Below are 26,759 nucleotides of genomic sequence, written 5' to 3' on the forward strand. Positions count from 1 at the left end.
ATTACTTGAATAAGTAATGACTAAACAATATCCAACAGCGTTCTTAAAGAGTAATCTAGAGCTGAAGGCTCAGTGGGGTTGAGAAATTAATTATTGAGAACTCTAGTAGATTGGGTTTAATATTGTAGAGACCACCTTGCCTCAAATTTACAACTTATATTATCGATCACATAAATAAATAAAATTATTGGTAAAATTAAATTTATTCCGAGCTTGGAGCTATTACAAATCATGTTATCATAACTTATACACGGAATCAAATTATAAGCAGGAGATTAAAATTAATTTGTATGAATAAATGTAATGTAAGGCAAGCCATTAAAAAATAATTTCTACTAAATTTGCATATTTATTGGATACGTCAAAGCAGTAGCAGATGTATTAATTTATCAGTTTGTAACCAATTTTAACGTCTTTATTCTGGTCAATTTTACGTCTTAATATCACTTGATTGCCATGTAAATGATGCTAACCCAGCGGGAACACTTTTCCCAAAAATAATAACGATCGTAAAATCACATAACGTATAGACGCACCTATATAAATTTTCAAAATAATTACAACTTGATCTATTCCGTTAAAATTTCTAAACATATTTCATCCGTTTTAATGTTCCGTTGTAATTTATTACGCCCATTCTTAATGAATAAAAATAAATTAGCCTAATGGACGACGGAGTTCCTTATAAAGCGGTCACTCCGGGCATTTTGTTATTATGCCAAATAAAACAGAAATCGGACTAAAGCCTTCACGATCACCGGAGGATACAAACGCAAACCGCAATATCAACTCTCATCTCCGCCATTTAGTTCAACAATCGGTCAAACCTGTTACACGTATCTAACAGTCATAAAGAATTTATTGTTGTCTGCTTTTCAAAATAAATATCTATTTCTGTGAGGTTTTTAATATTCGGATTTAATTTTCGACTCCTTTTTAAATAATACGTGGTGGCTGGGTGCCAATTTTCGCATCTACGGAATGTCCCGCGGTTCTCTTGCGCTTATTGCGAATATTTCCACATTTAAAATTAGTCCAGTGGACAGGACGACCTCTTCGACGTGACGGCGGTTTTCCGTCCGAGTCGCCGGAACTGGAAAATGTTGCCACGACGCACAAAATCCAATGAAAAAACAATCAAGCAAAGTTATAAAGGGAGAGTGAACAATGCGAAAAGCGAGAAAAGTTTTGTTAAAATACTCCAGTATTAAACAAGGCTAGATGCAAGTGAAAGTGACGAAGGAAGAAGCTAAGTAAATCTGTTGGCACATTGTTGGCCCCCATAGTAAAACGCAGGCGAGCCAACTACCCTTCCACACCCCAGTCACTGTAATGGAAGCAGCCCCATGCAATTTTAACAAGTTTCACTGTATATTTAATTATTGTAATATTTATAAAAGCAGGCCCGCTCAGGGGGTTACGCGCGTCGGTGGATGGGGGTCTCTAAATAACTAACAACACTCCGCCGTCTAATTTACTTCGCAAACTTTTATTATATATAAAAACTTTCAACTTTTATTCGCAATTTATTACTTCTACTTCTGAGACACCTAACAGGAATATTAAAAAAATGACGTTCGAGCCGTTTTAATAACACAATAATACGAGAGAAGTTGACAAGTTGAATTATGAGTAAGTGTACAGTTAATTATTTGGAAAAAAACAGGAATTACCATTCTCAATTCGAACAATACGATAATTTGTGAGAAACGTCCGACTTGTAAATAATGACGTAATTAAATTGCAACAAAATGTAGCCAGCCCCTCCTGATTAATAATAATTGTTATTGCGAAATAATGGCGGCGGACGTTGATTTTTTTTTGTACTTCGATCCACAACAATGGAGTTTTAAAACAATCAAGAGTACTAAAAAGTGTGCTACACATTTAAATTTAGAAAGTGTAAATAAGAGCAAAACTATCGGAAAGAAATACAATACAATACTTAATTACATAAACATTATTCTGCAGGCCGTACTTGTTAAATTATTTTAGAATACAATAATAAAACTTTACAGCCGCAATTTCGACTACTACAGGATGTGTATACATAACCCAAAAAACAACGATAAAATCAAATATTTAAATTCAAAAGCATAAATGCAAATCCAAAGCCAAATTAAAAGCTGGTAGGAAATTATATATTTTATTTCAGGCAACCCTAAAAACTATAGATGTGCGTGTTCTCGAAAACATTCAGTGTAGTTGTCGTAATTGGCGACTCGCGAACACGACACTCTCTTCGTCTTTTTCACCGGAGCGGAGCGGCCGACAGCGGGAAAGAAACGCCGAGTACGGGTGGAGGAAGAAAGGTGGTTGGTGGACGAGGAAGATCGGTACCCCGATGCATATATTTGCTTTGTACCATTAATATTATGTGCACGCCGGTGTGTTCGAAATTATATGCAACATTGCACAATTCCAGGATAAAGTTGTAAAAAGTCCTCCAATATAAACCAATAAGAACTTTTATTCGAGTTCATTAAAATGCGCTCCCCACCCATGAAATCCTGCAACCATGAGTGGCACAGGATAAGGCATTATGGAACAACGTTCGTGGTGTTTTCTAGCTTTTATGTGCACCTAATGATGTTTATTCAATTCTATTAATTCTAACGTGTAACGACGCAGGTAACGAATTCATTTATTCACGATTCTATTTTTATTTTCACGTCGTGAATCATTATTTCTATAAATTTTGTTTGTGCATGAATATTTAATAGAATAATTACAATGGAAAAGTAAATACAACGTTGGGGTTCCTTTCTATTTAATTACGTCCCTAGACAAAACACGTTGCAGATGGTGGCGTACGGGGTATATTAAATATAATGCACGAGAGTGGAAGCACATAATATTGTAATTACAATCGGAAAGCGAACTGACTTAAAAGTACAAATCGAGAGACCCAAAACCGTAATTATAAATAAAATATTACGCGTTTTTTAATAAGGGAGGATCTATACAAACACGGAATTTGTGAGCGGTGTTGTATTGAGTTTGATGATCGCAAATATTTTTCATTGCCAGTTTAATTAATTTAAAGCTTAAAGCATTTGTTATTTTTCTGGTTGGGACGTGCGACAACACGACAAAAATGAATTTCAGACGGACGCTAAATCATTTAAATAAAATAATGAATCGTCACCTTCGATTAATTAATTAAAAGAGCAAGATTGTCACATGTGATATGCGATTACCTCACGTCATTTGTAATGTATAGGCGTAACACGGTGAAAACAGAAATATCTGCGTCACATTGACGTTCACCAAGATGGACGGCGCTTTATGGGGTGGTTTTCGGGATTTGCGGTAATGAGAGTTGTCGTCGTCCAGGTAGCAGTCGCCTGCCAGCTCCTGTTTAGCATTTAAAAATAAATATATTTTATTTTAATGCCGCTATTTATACGTTAACAACTGGCGTTTTAGTGTGTAGTGTTCGTCATTCTGGAACTTTTAATTGCACAGTGCTGCATTGTTGTGAATTATCAACTTGGCACCAGAAGTAAACGCGAAATCAATGGTGGTGACCTCAAAACAAAGCTAGGACCGTACATTAGAATAATCAAATAAAAATTAAATTATTAGCTCGTCTGGGTCCAATTTGTTTGTAAATGTCCATAGTTTTATGGTATAAGAAAGTAGTGTATTTGCCTATTTACTGTTGACATTTAGATACATTCTGTTCATTTTGCAAGTCAAAAAAAAAAAACGTTAACAAAAAATTAAACAAGAACCGAATACATATTTTAAACAAGTGGAAAATGTAAATCGGATGACGTCAAGAACTTGATAGAAAATTGGTAACATTTTGTTACTTTGAAGAAAACTTGGAGAATTTCAGGATTTGGGAATAATTAAAATAAATTAATTAAATAAAATTCTCCTGACGTCGATGTAAAAAAATTTGCGTTTGTCACTCAAGGCTTATAAATCTATTACAATTATCAGAATTCAGTATTATTTGATTTTTCTACACATAAGAAAGCTTGGCTTGCAAACGCAAACATAGCAAATAGGTATAGTTCAATTATTTCGTCAAATTACATATTTAAAGGTTTAGCTTTTGAAACCTTGGTGCAAAGAAGCCATCGATTTCATTAATGTCATCGGAGAGCGACTTACTGCGGAACCAGGCGATTGAAAATTAAAGAAATTCCTTTTCGAGAGCATTTCCCTTGCTATTCAACGTGGAAACGCTGCACGCATTCGGGGCACTTTTCCAGATTCCGCATTTGTGTGGTTTTGCTGGTTTGATGATGATGATATAAATGATGTACTCGGAATGTATAACTTAACAAATGTATATTGTCTCGTGTTGTGTTGTGTTACAAAAGGTATGATACAGGTAAAGACACAGTGGTGACAGAGAGACAGACAGTCCTCGGACGGCTCTCGTCAGTGGTTATATAAGCTAAGTTGGGGTGGGAGAAGGATACCCCTACTGGTTACTTAACAGCATTATTATCGGAAATTTTTGTATTGTAAACCGAAAATGTTATGTAGGTACTAATGCTTACATTTTATTACTTCGTAATGTTAATACGTGAGCTTTCGTACTTCTTCTACGTATATTTGCTGTACACTGAAAGCAATGATCAAGTACAATGTAATGCAAGTGTAAGTACACCATAGTACTAAATACTTAGTCGGAAAGCAAAGTGTGAACTATGATTACTCTGCCCAAGGAGTAGGATTCAGTACAGATAAAATAGAAAAAAAAGAACACGCGGTCTATCACTACTGTATAAAAAAGTGGGTGTAAAAGTGTTGGGTGCCAAGTAAACCTTGGTTTGAACACTTTGCCCAAGAAGTCTTAAATAACATTCTGCACAAAGTGGAATTGGAGATATTGTAAACTTACCCAATGTATAGAATAAATTGTTAATTCCCTACATTTCATACATATTTCAGCATATTTTTTATTGTATCAGAATGTAAAAAAAAAATTAAACGAACTTATACCTTATTTAGAAGAAAAACAAAAATTTCGGATTTTTTTAAAAGGTCAGAAAAATGCAGGTGTATCTCCGAAGAGCACACTGAAATAATAAAAAATGTTCATCTTGTGATGGCTTTTGAACCTCACTCACAGTAGATAAAGAATAGTAATTATACGCCAAGGTAGAGAAGACATTTTTTTAAGCCGAGGGAATAAAGAAGCGAGGCTTAAAATTGTCTTCTCTAGCGTGGTGTATATATTATTTTTTTCACTACTAGATCCGTTAAAACCCTTTCTAATAATAATTATTAATTAAATTTGTTTGTCCGATGCGACGATCCGAGTTCTCATTTTAAAACGGTTGCTATGAAAATTGAAAATCGTCTGTCTACGTTAACCAATAAAATCAAAGAAAATCTTTCGTTGCTAGGTGACGGCTATTCATTATTGACTACTGGTTAATAATAAAAAATTATTAACCTAGGGAGAGAAATTCTACTTCTGGGGTCGATTCAAGTCTCAATAATGACGCCTTCTAAGACTAGTAGTGAAAAAACATAATTAAAATATATAATGCTAAAAAAGCAATCTGTAAAGCAACCAGACATCACCAAACAAAAGCAACTTGAGGAATTCCTTAAGAAGTGCAGAAAAATGATGACATTATGAACGATATACCTATGTATTTATTTTAAAACTGATAACGTCCCAAAATACCAGATTTAAATGAAAATAAAAAATTTGATATAAATCCAGGAAAAAATATTTTGGAATCGATGCAGATTAACTGTCATGAAGTCAAAGTAAGAACCTGAAGTTAATGTTGAGAAAAAAATTCACAAATGTACCAAAAATTCGTTGGATCAGATAAAGTAGGTAAATAGTTAAAAATTAGAAAAATGATTTAACCTTAAAATGCCTGATTTCGAGTTTTGACAAAGCAATATCGAAAAAGTAAGGAAGTAAGGTTTTAAACAGGTTTTTAATTTAATTTTATTTGAGTGCCCTTCACATTTGTAAAAATATAAATACATTATGTATATCATATGTTCCTTTTGTTGGCTCCTTTTATTTTTGTTGAAATTTAAATTTATTACCTGCTGCAAAATGCTAACGAATTGCATAATAATAATTGTAATAGTTATCTAAAAAAGAAGAAGTACTAGAATGTTTTATTCAATAGAAATCGATTAATTAAATAAAAAAGTGGATAAAAAGTAATTATTTAAAAAAAGTACACATACTCGTATGTACTCTCAGGAAGTTTTCACGAATGCAAATAAACCTTGTTTCTCTAATCTTGATTCATTTCACTTTTTTTTTAATTTAAATTCTCAATAGTCCACACATTAATGGAATCCCGACGTTTGAAATATTTATACCAAAATCAATAAAAGAAACAAAAAAATTCACTTTACATATACATAAGAACAGAAGGGAGTTACCACTACTTAACCAAAAACTTGATTGCACTTAATATTTTTGTCTTAATTTTTGGAATATCATTTTTTTAGAAAAACCATCCCTTTCTTTAACGGTTACTTTTCCTCGGGCACCAAACAAATTATGAAGCAAAAAACATCCTATGTGTCAATAGAAATAAGTAAACAACGCCTGTAAGCAACATACCGGGTGTAGAATTTGTTTACGAGACATAGGATTTTACATGTAAAAATAAATTGTTGGCTCCTCTAACAATTTTATGGCAAAATAGTTAAAATGAAAGTTAAAGAGTTAAGAGTTAACACAAAAATACTAAAAAGTACTACTAGGCATGGTATTATGGAGGATCTTCTTTAAGAAACTTCCAAGCAACATTTGCTTCAGATTTCCCAGACCGACCAATTTCAGCCATAGAAACAATTCGAAGAATTAGAGAGAAGTTTGAACATTTAATGGAAGATACCTTTTCATTCGTCCTGTAGTCCTGTACGAGTTCATTTGAAAGGCAGATCAAAAGAAAATTAAATAATAGTGAAACCACCCGACAAATAATTTTAGAAGTCAAATTTCATTGCTAGTACAGTACAACTTCGATAATCCGGACAGATATAGTTTTGAGCCTCGCCGAATTAGAGATTTTTCCGGATTAGCGAGGTATATACATTTTTGACTACTTGGATTAAGAAAAAATCATGAATTTCATCAATGGCAATCTACATATCTACATAATGTATTGAAGAATAAAAACGTACATTTAGAATGAAAAAAACTGTCATTAGAGGTTTTTTTAAATGGCAATGTCGCATTTTTACTACCGTTTTTAATAGATCTTTTAATTGTCTACCCGGCGGTCAAAAAAAATTTCCATTTACATAAGAAATTTCCTGAAAAAACCTATTTTTTTTTAAATAACAACTTTTTCAAGGTCATCGAAAAGTCCAAAAAGAAAACATCAGCAGAAATTTGTCTTTACATTTTTTCAAAAATTATGCGTTACGTTTTCATTTGGGTGTTTCCAGACTTTTTGGACACGCTGTATGTATTTGTAAATTATTTCATGCGGGTTTAAAATATGTGAAAATTTTTGTTTGTTTTCGTCTAATTTGGATTATTCATATTCGTTTTTGTACTGGAATTTGGAAAACTTTAACATTCTAATACTAATTTGAGTTAGGAAAAGTGAAAAATTTCCTACTAAGGGCGGAAATAATATTTCAACACTAAAAGTTCAATTTTGGTCGATTCCTGGGATACGTAACGTAAAAAGAGGTATTTAACTGAGAGAAAAGCTTAAACGCCTTCACAATTTTTCATTACTAAATTGTTTCTCTATGGTAACGAAAGCAGAACAATTTTGATTTTGCTTTTTAATTTAGAAAGAATTAATAGAATATTAAAAATATCCAAATTTTATGTATTTTCCAAACCCCAGTAGAAAAAATCATGTGTGTGATACGTAGGAAATCCATTTTTTCCGTACACGGCATGTTTTTGATCTCGACTAAAGTCTCGATCAAAAATCCCATGCCTAATACAGAAAAAAATTGCATTTCCTAACTTATTGCACAAATAGCCATTTCATCATCTTGATGATTACTGTTTAAAGTTTCTTGGACTATTTGTTCATCTGTTAAATCACAATCGACATTATCATTTTCACCGAGTGCCCATTCTTTTTTTTTTAATTGAAACTTGTCAACTGTTGCACAATATTGTCATCTTCATCTGATATTATGTAGTTTAGCAAATCTTTTCGGTAAGAAACCTTAATATTTTGTTTTGTCCGGATTATGGAGGTAAAAATTGCAAAGTGTCCGAAACGTGAAGGCGCCGAATTATTGGAGTGTCCGATGAAACGTGTGTCCAGATTATCGAAGTTGTACTGTACTGCTTTTTAGTATTTTTGTCTTAACTCCTTTTTTGCTTTTCTTTCAGTACCACAAGAAAAAAACAAAGAGTGGAATTAAACAGTAGTTTTAATTCTCTCTAACTTTCATTTTAACCATTTTGCCATAAAACTATTAGGGGAGCCAATAATTGGATCTCCTTATTTTTACATGTAAAACCCTATGTCTCGTAAACCAATTCTACACCCGGTACGAGTATGTGTTCAATTCATTTTGTTTTCTCCAAATCGACATTACATTAATAAAAAATAGCAAAATCGTTGTCGCCACATTTATTATTTCACTCAAAACAGAGAGCGAATCTCGTCTTAGTTAAAAATTAATTTTCAATTGCAACGTTCATTTCGTTCTGCTCATTTTTAACTAAAATTACATTTTAAAACATTTTCACTATTCCAACATTTCAACACATTTTTGCTAAAACCAAACATACCCAGATGTACAACAAATTTATAATAATTTTGTGTCCTATTTTGGGTTTTTTGGAAGGTTACAATAAACAAATTATTTGATGCATGGTAGGCTTCTCTGGCGCACTTAAAAGACAGGATTCAAGAATGTAGAAAATTGGTAAATTATTCTGGTACAGATAAGTAAAATAAGACTGGGACGATTATTCAGTAAAAAACTGCTACCGTGATTAACTGGTAAGACGGTATAATAATAAATTTCCTTAATAATCCTTTATAAATGTTAAAAACAAGCCATTTTAGCCGCCGGGCTATAATTTACTTATAATATTTCGCAACAATGTTGAAGATAATTGATTTATGAGAAAAATGTATTTTATATTTAATGTAAAATTAATTCAGGATTGTTTTAGATCTACAAAAATAGCTACATTGTGGTAAGTCATAAAGTTTTATGGGTTTATTTAAATGAACGAGTAGGAAATTAATCCATGCAATATAACTCAACAATAATTGTTTTTAAAACTCACGCTATAGATTGAAAAACTACTTTGACCAATGGGTATAAATCAAATTCCCTGCAGCAAGTTTTACCAACGCAGTTTAGTACACATTAAATGAGTTATGGTACGTTAGTCGAACGTTATTAAACATAAACCGCGAAGAAGAACAACAACAAGAAAACTTGTTGCAAAAACAATACGAAACGAAAAGTCGAAGGGAAAAATAACAAAGATCAATACCAAGTTGGGTAAAAAGTAAACAACAGCCTACGAACTACGAGTACAGTCAACGATTTAATAGTGTAACTCGCTCTTCTGATGCAGATAAACTGACAGATATCTGACAATTGAATTCGAACCGTTCTTCGGTTCGATCTGATCAGTTGCTCATGTTTGGCCACGTAACTCGATCGTGAATGGAATTCTAAACTTTGCATAATAAACCATTCGAAATGACGCTGAATGTAATGACTGCAAAATGAAAACATTCCATTTTCCACCTTTGTATTTGTTATCATCATTTTTAATTGGCAGCATTTCTTAATTACAGAAATGTTAATGATTTAGGTGGAAATTTATGTAGTTGGTAAACTGAACAAACTCACTTACAAATGTTTGATTTGAACACTTGTGCAAAGTTATAAAGTAGAATTTTTACGAGATTGAATAAGTCCGTGTGTACGCATGTTTTATGAAAGTTATGGTGGTTTAATAATCGAATCGCGTTCTCTTGTTAACGTTAATTTTACACCAGACTTGTGTTTAATAATTACAGAAAATGACCACCCACCACGATATTTCACGAGGACTAAGTTTACCCTTAACGGGAATCGCTTTCGCAGCTAGATTTTTTTTCAACAGGAGACGGAGATCTTCCTGCTGTTTTGCAGGTGGGGCGCGTTGCTCGACGCTCTTGTTCACCTGGAACCTGTATCCAGTTAAAAAACCATTCGAGATGATTTCGTTTATTGAGGCAATGACGATGAAACTTGCCTGCCTGGAAGAAGCCGTGAAATTCAACTTTAAAGCTCTTGTTTGTTCATTTAACACACATAATTTACCAACATAAAATCTTCGCTCCTCCAGGATTAAGCCTCACGTTATGACTACGAGATGCGGTTACTCTTAAAATAAAGGCTCATGCTCTAATAAAGTACTAACAATATAATAACTTTCATTGGGGATACACCAGCCCTCACTTTTACATCTATCACTTCTTTCAGCAGAACCATTTACTTTACCTTCAGAACTTTCAGAATTTTTAATACATATTTTTAGCGGGCACACCTACTTGTATTTTACATAAGTATATTCTAAAATATAAGACAAAAATACAATTTCAAATTATGTATTTCTTTTCAGAAAATAATTGAATTGAAAGTACGTATTTTGAAGCTGTAAAAAATATAACTATACTTACAATTAGTTACGGGAGTTGTACATGATAATAGCTATAATAAGCAATTGATTTCTAATAATTAAAATATAAACTCATTAAACAGGTACAACAACCAAGAAGAAATTGTAATATTTGAATTTTTGGAATAAGACGACAACTAAATCAAAATAAAAAGTTTGAATCTGCAAAGAGTGATTGATATACATCCTGTCCCAGAACTGCCTCCCCATAGAAAACAGGCATGTGCCAAGATGACTAAAATAAATTTTACTGTAGCTCCACCACCACCATCAATCCCAGAATCTCGTCCGCATTTATTACTAAAAAAAGTTGCTACACAGCAAAAATAATTATTGATTTTTTTTTTAATTTACTTGGAATTTTGACCCCGGCAACGCAAAATTGCGGTCATCTTACCTAGATGGTACTCAACTTTAATTGGTCAAGTTTAGGATGTCTTTTCTCGATTATCGCTTGAGATAGGACTTTTTTTCTTTAAAATTCAGATTATGACATTTACCCAAATACATACTCCCTTCTTTCTCTAGGGAGGCAGTTCTGAGACACCCTGTATACATAAAAAACAATTTTCTCTATTTAAATTAAAGACAAGAATATAAAGGAAGATTTAAAAAATTCTCAATGTAGAACGAATCAATAAAAAATGTTTCGTGATGATGCAAAAAGGAAAAATTATGTCATCATTTTTCTCAATTGCTGATATCATTAAGGTAATAAATCATTTTATTCTGTATATTTAAGAAGAGGATTTTATTTTTGTAGCAACCTAAAAATGTTTTGTTGTGTGATACGTATATGAAATTAATTTTGTTTTCTTGAAATGCAAATACTCGGTGTGGAACCCACACTAACGAACATTTAATTACCATCAAATTATCAAACCACAAACTTACCAGGTCGCCGTTTAACAGAACGAAAGCAACTCATGCTTTGTTTTAGAATTGTTCTTTAACTTTAATGATTATTTGCATCCTTTCTATAAAGCGTACAAATTTAGGAGAATGTAAAATTCGTGAAAATGAATTAACGTCTTATCAAAATTCCTACAAACCCATTAAAACAATTCTTTCCTTTCTCTTCTTTACCAAAAACATTTCGTTGTTAGGTAGTTGTTACTTTGTGATGGTAACGCAAAACATGTAGATATTAATTTTAAGTAAAATGTAATGTAATTTCGAAATAAAAATAAATTCTAAGATCACTAAAGGATCAGATACATATAAAATTTGAAACTGTTATAATTTTTTGATCTGTAGTCTTTGTTGTAAAAGTAAGTTACGATATTGTCGAGACAATATCTTTAACCTCTATAAAATTTATGCCAGCAACAATAACAAGGATGTGTCAAGAAAGTAAACAATAGATGCATTACCAAATGTAGATGAAAGGTCGTGAATAGAAGAATAAAGCAACTTGTCTTTATATAGGAAATAACAGTAAATCTGACGATACCAATAAAATACATTGTAGCTTCTAAATCTGATAGATCTAATAACAAAAATACTTCTTGGATGGTGAGGACGCCTGTTTAAAATTTTAGCCGACATTAACATCGAAATTGAATTTTCGCTTCCCGAAGACCTAGTCAACTGCACCATTTTCTAATGTTAAATACGCAAAGTTTATAAATTGAAGTTTCTCTCATACAATTGACTTTTTATAAAAATTGCGAGGTAATTTCTTGGAACTCTGAAATTGACGTGGAAAACCTTATGAAAGAAAACAACTGTAAAATCTGAGAGCAAAAAAAAACAGTCAAATAACTTTCCTTAATTAAATTAAAACCAAGATATTTCAACGAGTTCTGCAGAGAATTAATTAAAGAAAAACTTAACGTGTTTCCGAGTAATATATTATAATCGTTAATAACAAAAATTAATTTTATCGATCGCTTCTTCTTTATGCGCGAACTTCGGTGAGAATTTGCTGAAAGGAACGACTGTTTAAAAGTTTCCCCGATGATTTGCATACAAGCCTTCCCTACTAACTAGCTTACTGCCAAATGGATAAGAACAAGTTTTAAATCAAAAAATACACTAATGGAACAAAATGTACGTATAGACTTTTGAATTAATGGAGGGGCAGCCGGAAAAATCTGGATGGCATTTTTAACATCAATTTATCCTCGGCTGTCAAAATAAAAGATACTGAAATGTTTTGAAAAGATATATAGTGATCTGGCGTTCGTTCCAAACTTTGGACATTACCCCAATTAGCACAAAAATAATTTAAATCCCAAAATTAAAAACAACTTTTCCTCGACTTTTCTGCGTCAGAATTTGAAAGAGCGAAATTTGGCCGATTAAAAATTAAGGGGTCGATACTCACCAGTGGTAATTAAGACGAGAAGTGCAAGTGCAGAATCCCTTTTTCCTAGCTCTTTTTCTTCACCGCTGCCGCTAACCCTTGTCGACGAAGGATATGACGAGGCGAGAGAGGAAGGCGTCAACTGAAAATAACAAGTAGTAATTTTAATAATTTAAGGCGCAAATTCGCATTCCGGATATTTTATAGTTTTCATTAAATTGTTCCAGTTTCTTTTAGAGCATATATATTTCCCTGCTGAAAAATCTGATGAAAAAACCCATCGCGTTTTCGCAGATATAACCCGTATTTCTATTAAAATTGCATTTTTACGGTTGCAAAGTTCGTTTCTGGTATTTTATCATCATTTCTGAGCGAAAACAATGTAATATTATTACGCTTTTATTACTTTTTACAGTATTGAAATGAAATATTAATTTTTTCCCTGTCGGGGCTCCACTACCTATTTATTTCTGTGCTGCTTTTAATTAAAAACAATGAAAACGACCTGCCCATCCAAATATGTATACAAAAAAATTAACAAAAATAAATATATAAATGTGAATCGCCACAGATGCGCTTTGACGTCCATCTTCTTCAACAATTAATTTCTCCTCTTATCTTTAATTAATAATTAAAATGTGATTAGTAATTAATTATACCCTTATATCATTTTTGCTAATCCATAGTTAATTGTTTTATTCCTTTTTGAGTTATTCTTATTCGTTCTAGTCTTGCACACAATAAAATTTTAAAAGAAGTGATGTATGTGAATGTCCAGAAGTATTCGACCTGACCATTTTCAATCCAGAAGGGAACGATTTACGTGTCCTTGATATTAACCGAAATTTATTCCTATGCTAATTGACCAATCATCAAGCAAAGACGTATCCTCGTAGTTGAGATGGATTTTGCAAATACATATGTTTAAAGTGAGAATCACGCTCAGATTAAAGTGTTAAGAAAAGAGAAAACAGCGCCAGGGCACCGGTTACTGATCTCAACTAAATTAAATGAATTTTAGCAATTATTTTATCTAAGTTAAGATTCGATAAGAGAGCTTTAAACCTTTTATACGTATTTCTCGGTAAACATTCTGGTCCACCACACACACGATGACACGGCATTCAGGCCGGATTAATTCTTCATTGGCCCAGCCTGCAATATATCCAGGGGGATTGTCCTGTAACACATTTGCTATGCCATCTAAAATTCGAATACGATAAGAACATAATACCTAACACCGTTTTTTCAATTAATGAAAATATTTTTAATTTATATCTACTTTTAAATCTTGTTTTAAGTTCTTCGGTGAATAAAAAAATTTGTTTCACAGTCTAGGACTGGTTTACAAATCTATGAGGGGCATAAGTAATACAAAGTGTTCCAAAATGATTGTGGTATCGTAGGATACTTGGATTGGAAAAAATAGTTTGCCACCTTTCGACGATAAGGTTCCGCACTACAGTACACCAAACATAACCTCCAAGCTGCTGGCAAATGATAAATATCATTTGTCATTCAGTGCCGGTTCTCAATATTCAAAAATTCGCAAGAAAGTGAAATGATGGGTTTACGCAACGAAAGCTAGTCAAAGCATTTGTTATTTAAGGAGTTGTAATTCGTTTAAAACCACTACAAACTGGTTTGGTTAATATTTTTTGATTGATAAACCTAACCACAAAGTCCTTATAGATTTTTTGTTTAAATTTTACTTATATTTCTTTATTTTATTGTTGCTTTTTTTTCGGTATTTGTAGACAGTGTGTAAAATTGTATGATTTTTAACACGCAAATATATTATTATTATTATTATTATTATTATTATTATTCGTATCCCACCTCCACCCGGCGGCCCGGCAATTTTGCCGGAGTACATACACTATTACGGATAATATTATCAAGTAATAGTGCAGTGCTTATCAACATAATTACCGGCGTCTCGCCTCCGCATTTTGACTTTTTTGTGTTTTATGTTCTGTGTCAATGTTAAGGAACTTCCTCACGATGTGACATGAGTATAATAATATACCTTTTTGAATTTCAACCACCAATGTGTTCTCTAAGTCCAAAATTTTTAAATTTTTAAAAAGAGATTGCGGTACTATTCCTGTTGCTGAAATTATAAATGGTAAAATCGAATTTTTTTCTAAACACCAAAGATTTCTCATAGCAACGGAGAGTTCTAAATATTTATTAATTTTTGTATTATATGTCTGTGTTATATTGTGTGAATTTGGAACAGCTATATCTAAAAGATATGCTTGCTTTTGTTGTTTATTTAAAATAATAATGTCTGGTCTGTTATGCTGAATGTGAATGTCAGTTAAAACTGTGCGATCAAAATATAATTTGTAATTGTCATTTTCTAAACAACTTTCTGGTTTATAAATGTAATGTGGTTGTGTATCCTTTAATAAATTGAATTTAACTGCTAAATTCATGTGTATCATTTTTGCGAATAGGTATATCATGACGTTTTTTATATTCGCTTTGAGCCAAAACGGTGCAAGAAGAAATGATGTGTTCAATTGTTTCCCCTTCAGTTCCGCAAATCCTACATTTATCAACGATCGACTGTAAACCGCATATGTGTTTTTTATAATTATTATTATTATTATTAACCTCTCTTATATCTGTCATTTTAACGGTTCTTGATAGTTGGTAATTTATTTAAACATCTGATCAGAGTTGTAATCCGGTGATGCGTTCACAATCGACTCTTCAACGGCAACTTCGACGCCAAATTAAAAAAAAAAACACCCGTTACTATTCAACACATTTTATACAGTTTTTGAAATCTTCTAAAAAATATTTTTGGGTTTGAAATTAATTATTTCTTCGCTAGAAACAAAATTACCATGAAATTTTCTGATTGAAAATGGCAATTCAATACAGCCTGCAGGAATATTAAAAAGTTTCTGACAAAGAGTCATTTCTGGTAATGAACTGACATACATTCTGGTCATTAATTTGTATTGAAGCCGATATTTGTAAGTGTATTAAAAATGATAAAGATGACTTTCCAGTATCGTCATTTAGATATCATTAAAAGTTCGTAAAATGTCGTTCATCATTTCAAAGTTAAAGTAGATTATACGAGCACGTCGAAATGTACGTGGCAAAATTTGGCATTCCGTAAATGTAAATCAGATATTGTAGTTTGAACTGCACTAATAGTTTATGTTTAATTTCCGCGCAACCGATATTTTAAATACTGATATTTCCGCGTAAATTTACGTTGGCCGTCTTCTGGAAAATTTCCAGCAATGTTTTCATGCAATTTAGCTGAAAACTCTCGGAGCAATAAACATTTAAAGTTCATTTCAAAAGGGGCGTGAGTAAAAACCGAAACTCGAACTAGTAAAAATATAAATCTGCAAGAGTCAACACGTCTTTACAACAGTCAACATTGTGGCCAACGATAAAAAAGTAAAGTTCCCTCGCTAATGGCGAATGTAGCCCCGTTCTTTATAACTTATCATAAATTTCATAGTGTAATATTGTAAGAAACGGGGAGCCATTTGTTTTTGCTTCGGTATCCGCGAGTGATGTATATTTTAATTTTAAAACTAATGGCTTTTTCCTTCAATGTAAATAAAAAAATTAAAGTCGGCGTGCCGTTGGAACGTGCAATATTACAAATGCTGAAATTTACATCCACTTTGTCGACGATTTCACAAGCGAAACTGCGGCGAAAGAAATTAGCGTAACTGTCAAAGATAAAAATTAATACATTGAATTATTGTCCGCCATCTATTACCTCAAGAAAAATTATACAACAAAACTTAAATAGGGCGATTTATGACGGATTTCACCGCCAACCGTACCCTCAGATGTGTACAAATTTAATAACGAGCGATGATTGCATTAATGTTTGATATATTAAAAAATTTCAACCATACTTCGAGTTTCAAACTTCGAGTAAGTAATAAAAGAAGTTCTCATTACTAATATACAATATTTTAATGCAATTAAAAAATTCTTTTCCGAGCTTCTAACGAATAAGTTCGGGAAAGTTTGCAATATTAAATATACGAACTGATTTTAAATATCCTTATAATATATTTTAATTAAACTTTGTTTCCTTCGCTTTACTTTTAATCAATGTCATACCACAAACTTTTGCAACAAATAAAACCGAAATGAATTCCAGCTTTTCCACTCAAATACTACCTAAGATTACAATGATTTCAGGAATCGCTAATTGCTAAACCGTAACCACTTGATATCTACTCACGCTTTTTTGTAATTACCTCTTGTACTAAATGTTAAAACTTTTCGGAAGTAAAAATAAAATACTGAAATATTTACGGTTTTTTGAGACACTCGAACAGAGCTGCAGATGCTTAGATTTAAACATTTTCTCTTCGATTTCTTTACCCAGGAAATATCACAGCTGCCATAGGTATATTTCATTCTTAACCCGATACATCGGGTGTTAGAAAAAAAGACAAACGAACCTGTGTAATTATTCGTGATTACAGTAATCATATGCAAAATGTTGCACTATATCGATCACATGTATAACCAAGTAAATTTCGTTTACCTATTATTACCGTGGTCATAACAGAGAAAATTCATATGAAACTGATAATGGAATGATATTTTGAATTAATTAGTGCTGTGAAATTATTAGATCGCCCCTTACCCTCCCCGCTGCAAACAACAATTTGCATATGTTCCAAACGCAGTGACCATATTTATGTTAGAATCTAAATACATGGATGTATCTCGTCATCTGGATACTATGTTATGTTTCATTAAACTAACTTTGACAAACAACACTTACAATTTTGAGCTTTATCGATTCACAATGGTTTCGACAACAACTTCTAACTTTACACCAAATATGAAACCACCCTCATTCTGAAAGTTTTAACTCATTGACTATAACAAAACCCAAACGGAATTTGTACAAAATCACCAAAGTGTATTTTTTAATACTTTATGAATATACTATGAAAAGATATATCATATGGTTTGATAACAGGGAAGAGCATCATTTTCTAAACTTCCTAATTCATGCAATTCTTTAAGGTACATTCAGACCAAGTGAGCGAACAAGGGCAAATAAGAGTGAGCATTTGCTGTGATTCGCTCGCGCTCGCTGATGTTCCCGAACACGATTGGCCATGTGTGTGTCAATGTTATTTTTCATTTCTTCGCGCAAAAAAAGGAATGTTTTCTGAAGTTGATACTCGTCTCGGAACATGACTGAGCGCGAACAAACATGCATTTGTTTGCTCACAAATCCTTCTACATAACCTGGGCATCTATCTGTTTTTACTTTGTTCCATCTTGCTCGCTCAGTTGGTCTGGACGCACCCTTAGCTACGGAGCGCGAGCAAACATGTATTTGCTCGCTCACGAATTCTTCCAAACCGCCTGAGTAGAGAACGTGGTTTTGCTCGGGATCCCTCTGGCTCGCTCACTTGGTGAGGCTCACCTTTACAAACACAGCTCAAGCTTCTATTTAAAGTTTAAAAAAAAATAATCTTCTCAAATAACAGTATTATACGGATAAATAAATGATTACAGAATACAATGAGATTTAAACAGCAGCAGTAATTATAGACTTATGCTTCTTCTTGGCGTTAAAATTTATTTACACTTTACAATTTCATTGCTTCTTTCTTTTCTTACATGCTGATGGTTTCAATATCAGTGAAATCACTCCTTCGGTTTTATCCTCACAGATAAACAAAGTAATTCAATTATGAATCAGTGATTCATAAATAATAAAACAAGAAAACAAATAACTGATTATAAAGTGAATGAACGTCTACATCATAAAATAACTTAAGACTATTTTAATTTCATTGATAAATCTTCCACGTAGGTATTTATCTTACAATTGCCACAATTTAATTTTTACGTTTTTTATCCGTCAATTTTCTATTGGTGTAAATAGATTATCCAATAATTGTAGAGCATTTCTTTACTTTGTATTCACTTTATTTTTGATAATCAAAAGTTGATAAACTATTATAATTAGACACCCAATGTAATCACACTTTCTCCCAGTTAATTCTGAGATAACACTGGTCGCCTATTTCTCAGTCACAAAAGCTCGACATGACTGGCAGTACAAATGTATTTGATTTATTTTCAAAGAAAAAAAAACATAATCCCATCAGGAAACAATATAGGATCAATACGTTCACCTTAAATTCTGTGAAATTATTAAATCTGCTTCAAAACCATTTGATATGGTTTTGTAGCTTGAAATATTATAGTACTTATTGCCTATGTCTAATTGGACATATAAATATAAGTACACCTACCTATAATTTAACTGATAATACGATTTTCAAAAGTGCACGTAAACAGAAAATTACTATTGTAGGAAAATCAAAATTTACATGTTATTTCTGTCTGATTTAATAACCCGGTAATGCTACCGCATTAATACTTTGCATCAACCGTAGCATATCCTTGGATTAACAAGTATATCATTACCCAGATAGATTTTACCAATAATATTTTATTTTAAACATAAAAACATTACACGACAGATAGAAAGCAAGGCTAGATACTATACCCTTTATCATCATCACTCATTGACTCACTCTACAAAAATGGAAACAACGTTTTACTATTTAATTACTTCATATTTACTGATCGTATGGATACGACAAGGTGATAAATACTTCTTGCGTTGAAAATTAAAAAAAAAATCGTTCAGCATTTCAGGTAAAACTGAATTAATAGGAATGTATCAAAACTGACTGGCAATTAATCTGCACACAATTTATAATAACTAAAATGCAAGTCCATAACTTATTAAACTAAATCCCTTTTAAATCCTCTTTAAATTTAATTTATTTGATAATTAGTTTGGTCGTGTCTGTAATGTATTTTATGGAAATGTTTCCCGTTCCGTATGGCTCTTAATAAGTTTGCATACGAAAACTAAAAAATATGTAGAGGAGATTATGAATAAAACAAAAACGTGAGATGCTAATATCATTTAGGATAACGACCAACAAATGTCTCGAGTGATTTGCATCACGGTGTACCCCCCGGGTCGAAGTATAAAAACTGTCATATATGATAAATTTTTATGTTAAATAAGGTGTTTCGAACGTTTCGTAAAACGTGAAAATTGTTTCATGTAAATTTATAAATACAAATGTCGGCTGCCGTATTCATTTTAGTATTTTCACACTTCACCACTCATGTGTGGACGACATATCATAGTAAAACACGTCATATAAATATGTAAATAGAGTTACTTTAGCGTTTGTGGATGTACAATAACTTTAAAAGCTATTTTATTACTTTATTACTATTCTAATTTTCAATTTAAATACCTTTTCTATGTAAATTTTGATCGGGCTGATACATTTCTCTAAATGTTGTAAAATGTAAAGCAACTATTGTCCTGGTGACATGATATAAAACATGTTACACTAAGTGTTTTGCGCGATTCCTATCTGTTCATGTAATTGTTTGTAGCTGTGTCTTTGTTCGGAACTTTTCGTTCGTTCGTCCACCACTCCACCCCATTCGGTGGTTGTCGATTACACTTAAGGGTGGTACGAACATATGATTTTCGACAGGGAGATGCTACAGAGCAACACGTTTTCCCAGCTGATTTACACGCGTTTCCAGATAAACCGCGATAAAACTGCAACTGCAACAAGCGATGGTGCATCATTGCATGTTTAAATCGTTAGGTTTACAAGCCCCGCGGGTTGTCAGCAGCCAATTCGCACTGCTTGTCAATTACCGGCCACACTGTTGACAAAACGATATATCTTCTGATTGACGGTTTTTGTCATTATTTTCAACATAACAAGAGGAAACCTATTATGCGTGCATCCCGTGTTAGCTTGCAACTTTCCTCCACACCACAACGAAATAAAGAGGTAACAGAAGAAAAAGGGTGAAACAACAGGAACATGAGAGAGTACTAAAATACTCCTAGTTTTTCAAGATACAGAAATTGTGACAGAAGTAACAAATTATTTCTTAGATGAATTATTAAAAAAAAAAACTACCTATTAAAAATCTCGCGTTTCATAAAAGCTATAATTTCAAAACTGAAACAGCGATATTCGTGCTTCAGTAATTTTTTCAGCGTAATTAGCGTCTCGACGCTAAAAAACGCTCTCGAAGATAAAATACAATTTTATCGTCGTGTAGTTATAATACCTATTCAATTTTTTTCTATATCATTTTTATTTTATTATTAAAACATTGGTAATTGTTCACTTTAACTACTTCTGGAATTTTCGCGTTTTTTCTGGCTAGACAGCCTCAGGGCGTCCTCCTAGATCGTATCCCACCATTCAAACCTTGTGCAAATGCCTTTTTTTCTCTCTTGTTGTGTTTCAAGGTCGCGTCAAGGTCGCGCCAAGTCTTAGTATAACTAAAGGGTAAGGAAATTTTTCATTTGCACAATGTTTGACTGGTGGGAAACGATGTAGGAGGACGTCCTGAGGCTGTCTAGCCAGAAAAAACGCGAAAATTCCAGAAGTAGTTAAAGTGAACAATTACCAAAACATTTTTTTTGTTCGACACTCACTGTCAGAATTTGAGAATTTTCTCCTGTGTTAACGGATTTTGATAAATGTCACAACTTGTCAAAATGAAACCTCAAGCTACTCGTAATTTTAAAGATTTTAAGCGATTTGGAGCCTTTAAGGGGCTCGTCAAACAAAAAAACGTTGTATTCAACTCATTTGTGTGTAAAATGGGCTTTTTGTTGGCATAAGTGGGCCAGTTTAAAACGCGAGTGAAACCCATGTCAAGAAAAGCCCAATTTACACACGAACTCGTTAAATAAACTACATACATACTATTTTTAAATCATTAGCATTACTAATCATGTCAGGTTTTAAAATCTCGTTAGTATGAGCGTTGTTATGGTATTAAAAAAAATACTTTATCTATACTCTTGCTGTTGAAGTAGCAACTTTATCTACAGCCTTGCGGTTAAAATGCTTAAAGTACTTGAAATATGTTTTTTTTTATATACAAGACGACAAAATTATATTTTATGCGATTTCATCGCTGGTGAATTAATTTACTCGAGCCGATTTTATCGTCGTGTGTAAAACGTAATTTTTTCTATAGCAGAAGTTAAAGAAAAAAAATAAAATTAGAATGAAACTAAGTAAACTAAGACGTTTCTTTGAACAGAAGTGGTTTGTTTCACGAAATCGAGATTAAAGTAAGTAAATTAGTGCCTCAAAAATCACGAACAATAGATAAAAAAGTGCTTTAAAAAAATAGAGAAGCGCGAAGAAGATCAACAGCGTGAATGAAAATGTGGTTCTTGCGTCTATGGTCCTATCACTCGATGTTAAAGTGTAGGTTGTTGATCAATGAAAATTGTGACATTCCTGACATTTTATTTTCAAAATAAAAATAAAAAATTCAAGTATTTTATCTACCCTTGCTGTTAAAGTATTACTTTATCTACCCTTACTACTGAGTTGAATACAGCACACTTTAACAACTGCTATAGAAAAAAATATTAACACTACCTACTTGGAAAAAAAATCTATTTTTATTCAATTATAAAAAAACTCATTTGATCTTTTATAATTGCTTTTCAAAGAAGATAGATTGGTTAGGGTGACAAGAGATGTATTCCCAAAGGAAGAAAACCACAAGCAATTAAAAACTATTCATCTGAGATTAGTTATGAACATCACTGAAGGCTTATTCATATAGAACTACACTGCATACGATTTATTTCAGTAATGTACCTAATGCCTGAAGTGAAATTTTCTTTTGTACCTACTAAAATGTCATCGAAAACAATCTCATGACCATTTCTTGTCTAAGAACCGCGGAATTCGATACAAGACCGGATTTTAGACAAAGTTTACAGTCTTGAAGTCGCATTTTACTTGAACCAGCTGTTTCTCCAATTCTAAATGTATACTGTACCACACAAACATGACATCCTGTAAAACTCATTCGAGGATTAGAACTTTATCCGTGGAAGAGGGTAGGATTTATGACTTTATGAGATCTTCTTGACGACTTGAAAAGTGTTATACGCAACGTCCTGTTTTTTGGAAATTCGATCTGCGCGAGTTGCTGAATTACCATTATCGTTGTTAATGTTAAGATGTTAAGAATGTAGGTGGTTTAGGAAAAACGAAAGCGTTTGCGTGCTGTTGTCACAAAATAAAATTGTCGGAGTCGAATTAGAGGTTTCCAGAGCTTTTTGTCAAAGAAATCCAGGAAAATATTTGCGACGATTGAAGAGAAAGTGGAACCACTAAGAATGCCAAAAGATTATTTAAAGAATTCGCTATTTATCATTTCTTCACAAAATTAATTAAGGTTGAGGGTTGATTGTCTTGAAAAAATAATTGATTGATCATTATCATTAAATTGAACACAGAAAATGTTGTAATCAGAGAATTAAAACTAACTAATAAGTCTTCAGGATGTTCGACAAAATAGGTGAAATTAATAATACATAAGTATATGAAGTGAACTTTCCGGTAAATATTTTGAAAGTACCTACATATTGACGGAACTGACAATTAACTTGAGATGGTCGTTTTTCCGAAGATCTAACAAACGTCAACTGTTTTGGAAGGACATTCTTTCCGTGAAATTTCTACTTGGTGATATTAATTTTCAGTTCGTGGCAGTGATTCTCATTATCAATGAATTTCATTAATTCGTTTGAAGCATAGGTATCGTTCTCAAAAATTCTATTCTTATCTTTCTCAATCGTCAGTGCTTTCATGACATTGAAATATTAGATTTTAGTTCTTGCATAGACATTTTAGTGTCTTAAGTGCCTACTACTTCCTATTATTGCTTGTTTCTACAGTGCAATTTAACATGCTTTATTTCAACGTAAAACGAAAATATCGATAATCTTTCCACCAAGACAAATTTTATATTACATAATTCATTTATCTTAGAACAAATATTTTCGAAGTTGAGGCGTTCCTTTCAACATGTGATAGTATGCGTTGTTCTAAAGAGTTTTAGTCAAAATCACCTTAGTAAAATGTGTACGGTAATGATGATACAATAAGTTAATTTTTTTGAAATTTTTGAAGCCAGTCCTGTTCAAATTTGCGCTGATTTGTTAGAAATTAGAATTGACAAAAAAAATGAAATGAGCATGGGCGTTAATCAAAAATACTGTCAGAGTTGTCATCTGATTAGTGTCCACTAGAAATTTTTGACATCGGAAAATCATAGCTCCCTTGATCTAAAGTGTAACGGTGCATTTCCCAGTTAGGGAGGCCGAAAAAGTAAATTTTTAAGTGCTCTGAAAAGCGCGATGCTTTTTTAAAAAATTGTATTTGACCACATCCACGAAAATTCTAGAGGGACTCTTATAATCTACACCTATTTAGATTCTATTTACTACTTGTTTATTTTAAAAAAATATACTTATTTTCGACATTATTACTGCTGCCAATGTACAAATCCGTATTTTGTACCTACATACGAGTACATACCTACATTTAATTCCACCAAAATTCCCAGGGATGTTTTTAAGGAAAATTTGCAAATACAAGCTGGAATTTTCCCATAAAGTATAAAATTACCATAAAGGTTTCTACGCCATAAAGACAAAGAACTGTGACTGCTTTAGGTCATTTCTGAATGAAAATAATAATCAAGCAGTAATATAGATGGCTGGAAGAGTATACAGAAACGTTTGCCAATAGCCTCTATCTACACTATCTACATATCAAGAATAATGAATCACATTGCAGAATATGAATAAATGTTGTATGTAAATACATTTACATACAACATTTGTCGAGAGAATAAAATGTTTACGTGAATTAGTATGAACTACATTTCCAGGAATTAATTATGTTAAAACGGCAACATAAAAATGGAATAAAAATAAATTATACAAGACAGTTGTTTACATGACATAATAACCAAAATTAAAACACACTGATGTGTGTCTTTTCACAACGAAAAACTTTAAATTACTCTAATTCGTCGTATATCCATGAAGTTTAATTTCCGCCATTTTGACTGTTAACAACAAAAGATACAAACTACTTGGATAACATGGCGTCAAGTTTATCTGATTTACAAGCACCGAATCATCAGGTATTCATATATACAGACGAAAAGATAAAGTTATGCATGCCTTTTATGCGTCTGACCGCCCTTATCGTTCGACGAAAGGTAGCAATGCAAAACAGTGAGAACAAACCCCTAATTTTTCTTTGTCTAATGCTATTTATACATTCCGCTACTTAAATAATGCGTCTGGCATAATCAGACACTCTTTTAGGATGTTCAAAATTACAGAACTAAATAACAGACATAAATCTGTCGTAGCTGGTATCATTTTGTAAGCTGAGCATACGAACTGTCTATAGGTATATGTGGTAAAGATAATTAAGCCCCAATGAAATTTATCCTGGCACTGCTCCGTGGAAGAACAGAAAATAACAAAAACTGTTATTTACCTACTAATTGTGAACAAAAAAGACGTGTTTCATTAATAAATTTTGAATCTAGGAGTTTATTCCGACTATTCGAAAATGTGTCTATTTTAGAAAATGAAATGGGGAAAATTCAAGACAAGTTTAAAAAGAAAAAATCAAACGTTAACGAACTGTTACCGAAGACGTAATTACGTGTTCAAGGCGGATAAAAAGTAGCTTTTGTGATAAGAGGGAAGAATAATAATAATAAATCATGTACTGATTATATGAAGATTTAGAGTTTTCGGAATCATGGCAAAAACCACGGAAAGCGAAAAAAGCAAGTCAGTGCCATTGTTTTTCTTAACATCAGTACAATCCCGTTGATTTGACACGAGTCTCATGACATATTGCTAATTGAAGCTTGATAATTTAATTTCGCCGGCACATCGATAATTCCCGCACAATATAACGGACCGATGCAATGCGCAGAAATTCAGAAAACTTGCGGTTGATGAGGAGAATAATATTCAGCGAGTTTGTATTATCTGGATGACCAACGGATTTCATCAAGACTCAAGATTCATGAAAAATCACAAACAAAATTTGTGAAAGGAAAAGCGATTATCATTTTATAAAACTTTGTCATAAAGAACGAAAAGCTGCGAGTTTCTTATTTAATATTCTAATACAATTTATTTTATGCATAAATTTAAGTAAAAAAACCGTAATGGAATAATAAAAGATTTCTCGGAATTTGCATTAAATATGAGAGAATAACTAAAAACAAATTAAAATTTAAGAATAAAATTTACATACATAGTAGGATCCGCTAAATTAAATCCCAGTAAAGCGTAAGTTGCTTTAATACTTTAATCAATATTAAGTCTCGTAAACAATGATTAAAGTTAATGGTTATTGGTCGGGTACAGCGGTCGATCGATGCATTATAGTTCAATAAATTACTGATAAATAGTGAAACTCCCACGATCTAAGGAGGCATTGGGTAGTCACCGATGACGTCGAAGACATGCCGATAGGGGGAGCGCATCTAAACGACAATATGCAATCACATTGCAAGGTTTTGTCATGTGATGTCACAGCCCATACACGGTCTTCACTTCCGTTTCACCTACGGACATTATGTGGCTGAACAGGTGTGCATACTCGCTGTTGCCATTGTAAGTGGGAGCACATTAATAGAGAAACAAAATTAATTGATACCAATTGTAATCATTGACAAATGTTTAGGTAACTAATTACTCATGAGTAATAAGCGTAGGTCGCATGCAGAACTTGACCATGCACATTATTAAATATTTGGTTGTGATTACTACTGTTGTCAATTTTCTAGAAATTTTTAAATAAATATCTCGTCACCTCATTAACTGTTCAAATATGTCCAGACATACAAGAAAACTCCCAAGATGCGTCTAAAGGA

General features: G+C 32.5%; 1 protein-coding gene across 2 annotated transcripts in view; it reads right to left on the reverse strand.

The window, feature by feature from the left end:
• The window catches only part of LOC138141449 (protein bric-a-brac 1-like), a 289,292-nt gene that overhangs the window by 207,723 nt on the left and 54,810 nt on the right, over window positions 1-26,759 (reverse strand). For both annotated transcript variants that reach the window (XM_069062164.1, XM_069062162.1), the window contains exon 3: window positions 12,954-13,074. The gene's annotated coding sequence lies outside the window, so the exon portion shown is untranslated. The remainder of the gene's footprint in view (window positions 1-12,953; window positions 13,075-26,759) is intronic.

Source organism: Tenebrio molitor, chromosome 1 (genome assembly GCF_963966145.1).
Source record: "Tenebrio molitor chromosome 1, icTenMoli1.1, whole genome shotgun sequence".
NCBI lineage: Eukaryota > Metazoa > Arthropoda > Insecta > Coleoptera > Tenebrionidae > Tenebrio > Tenebrio molitor.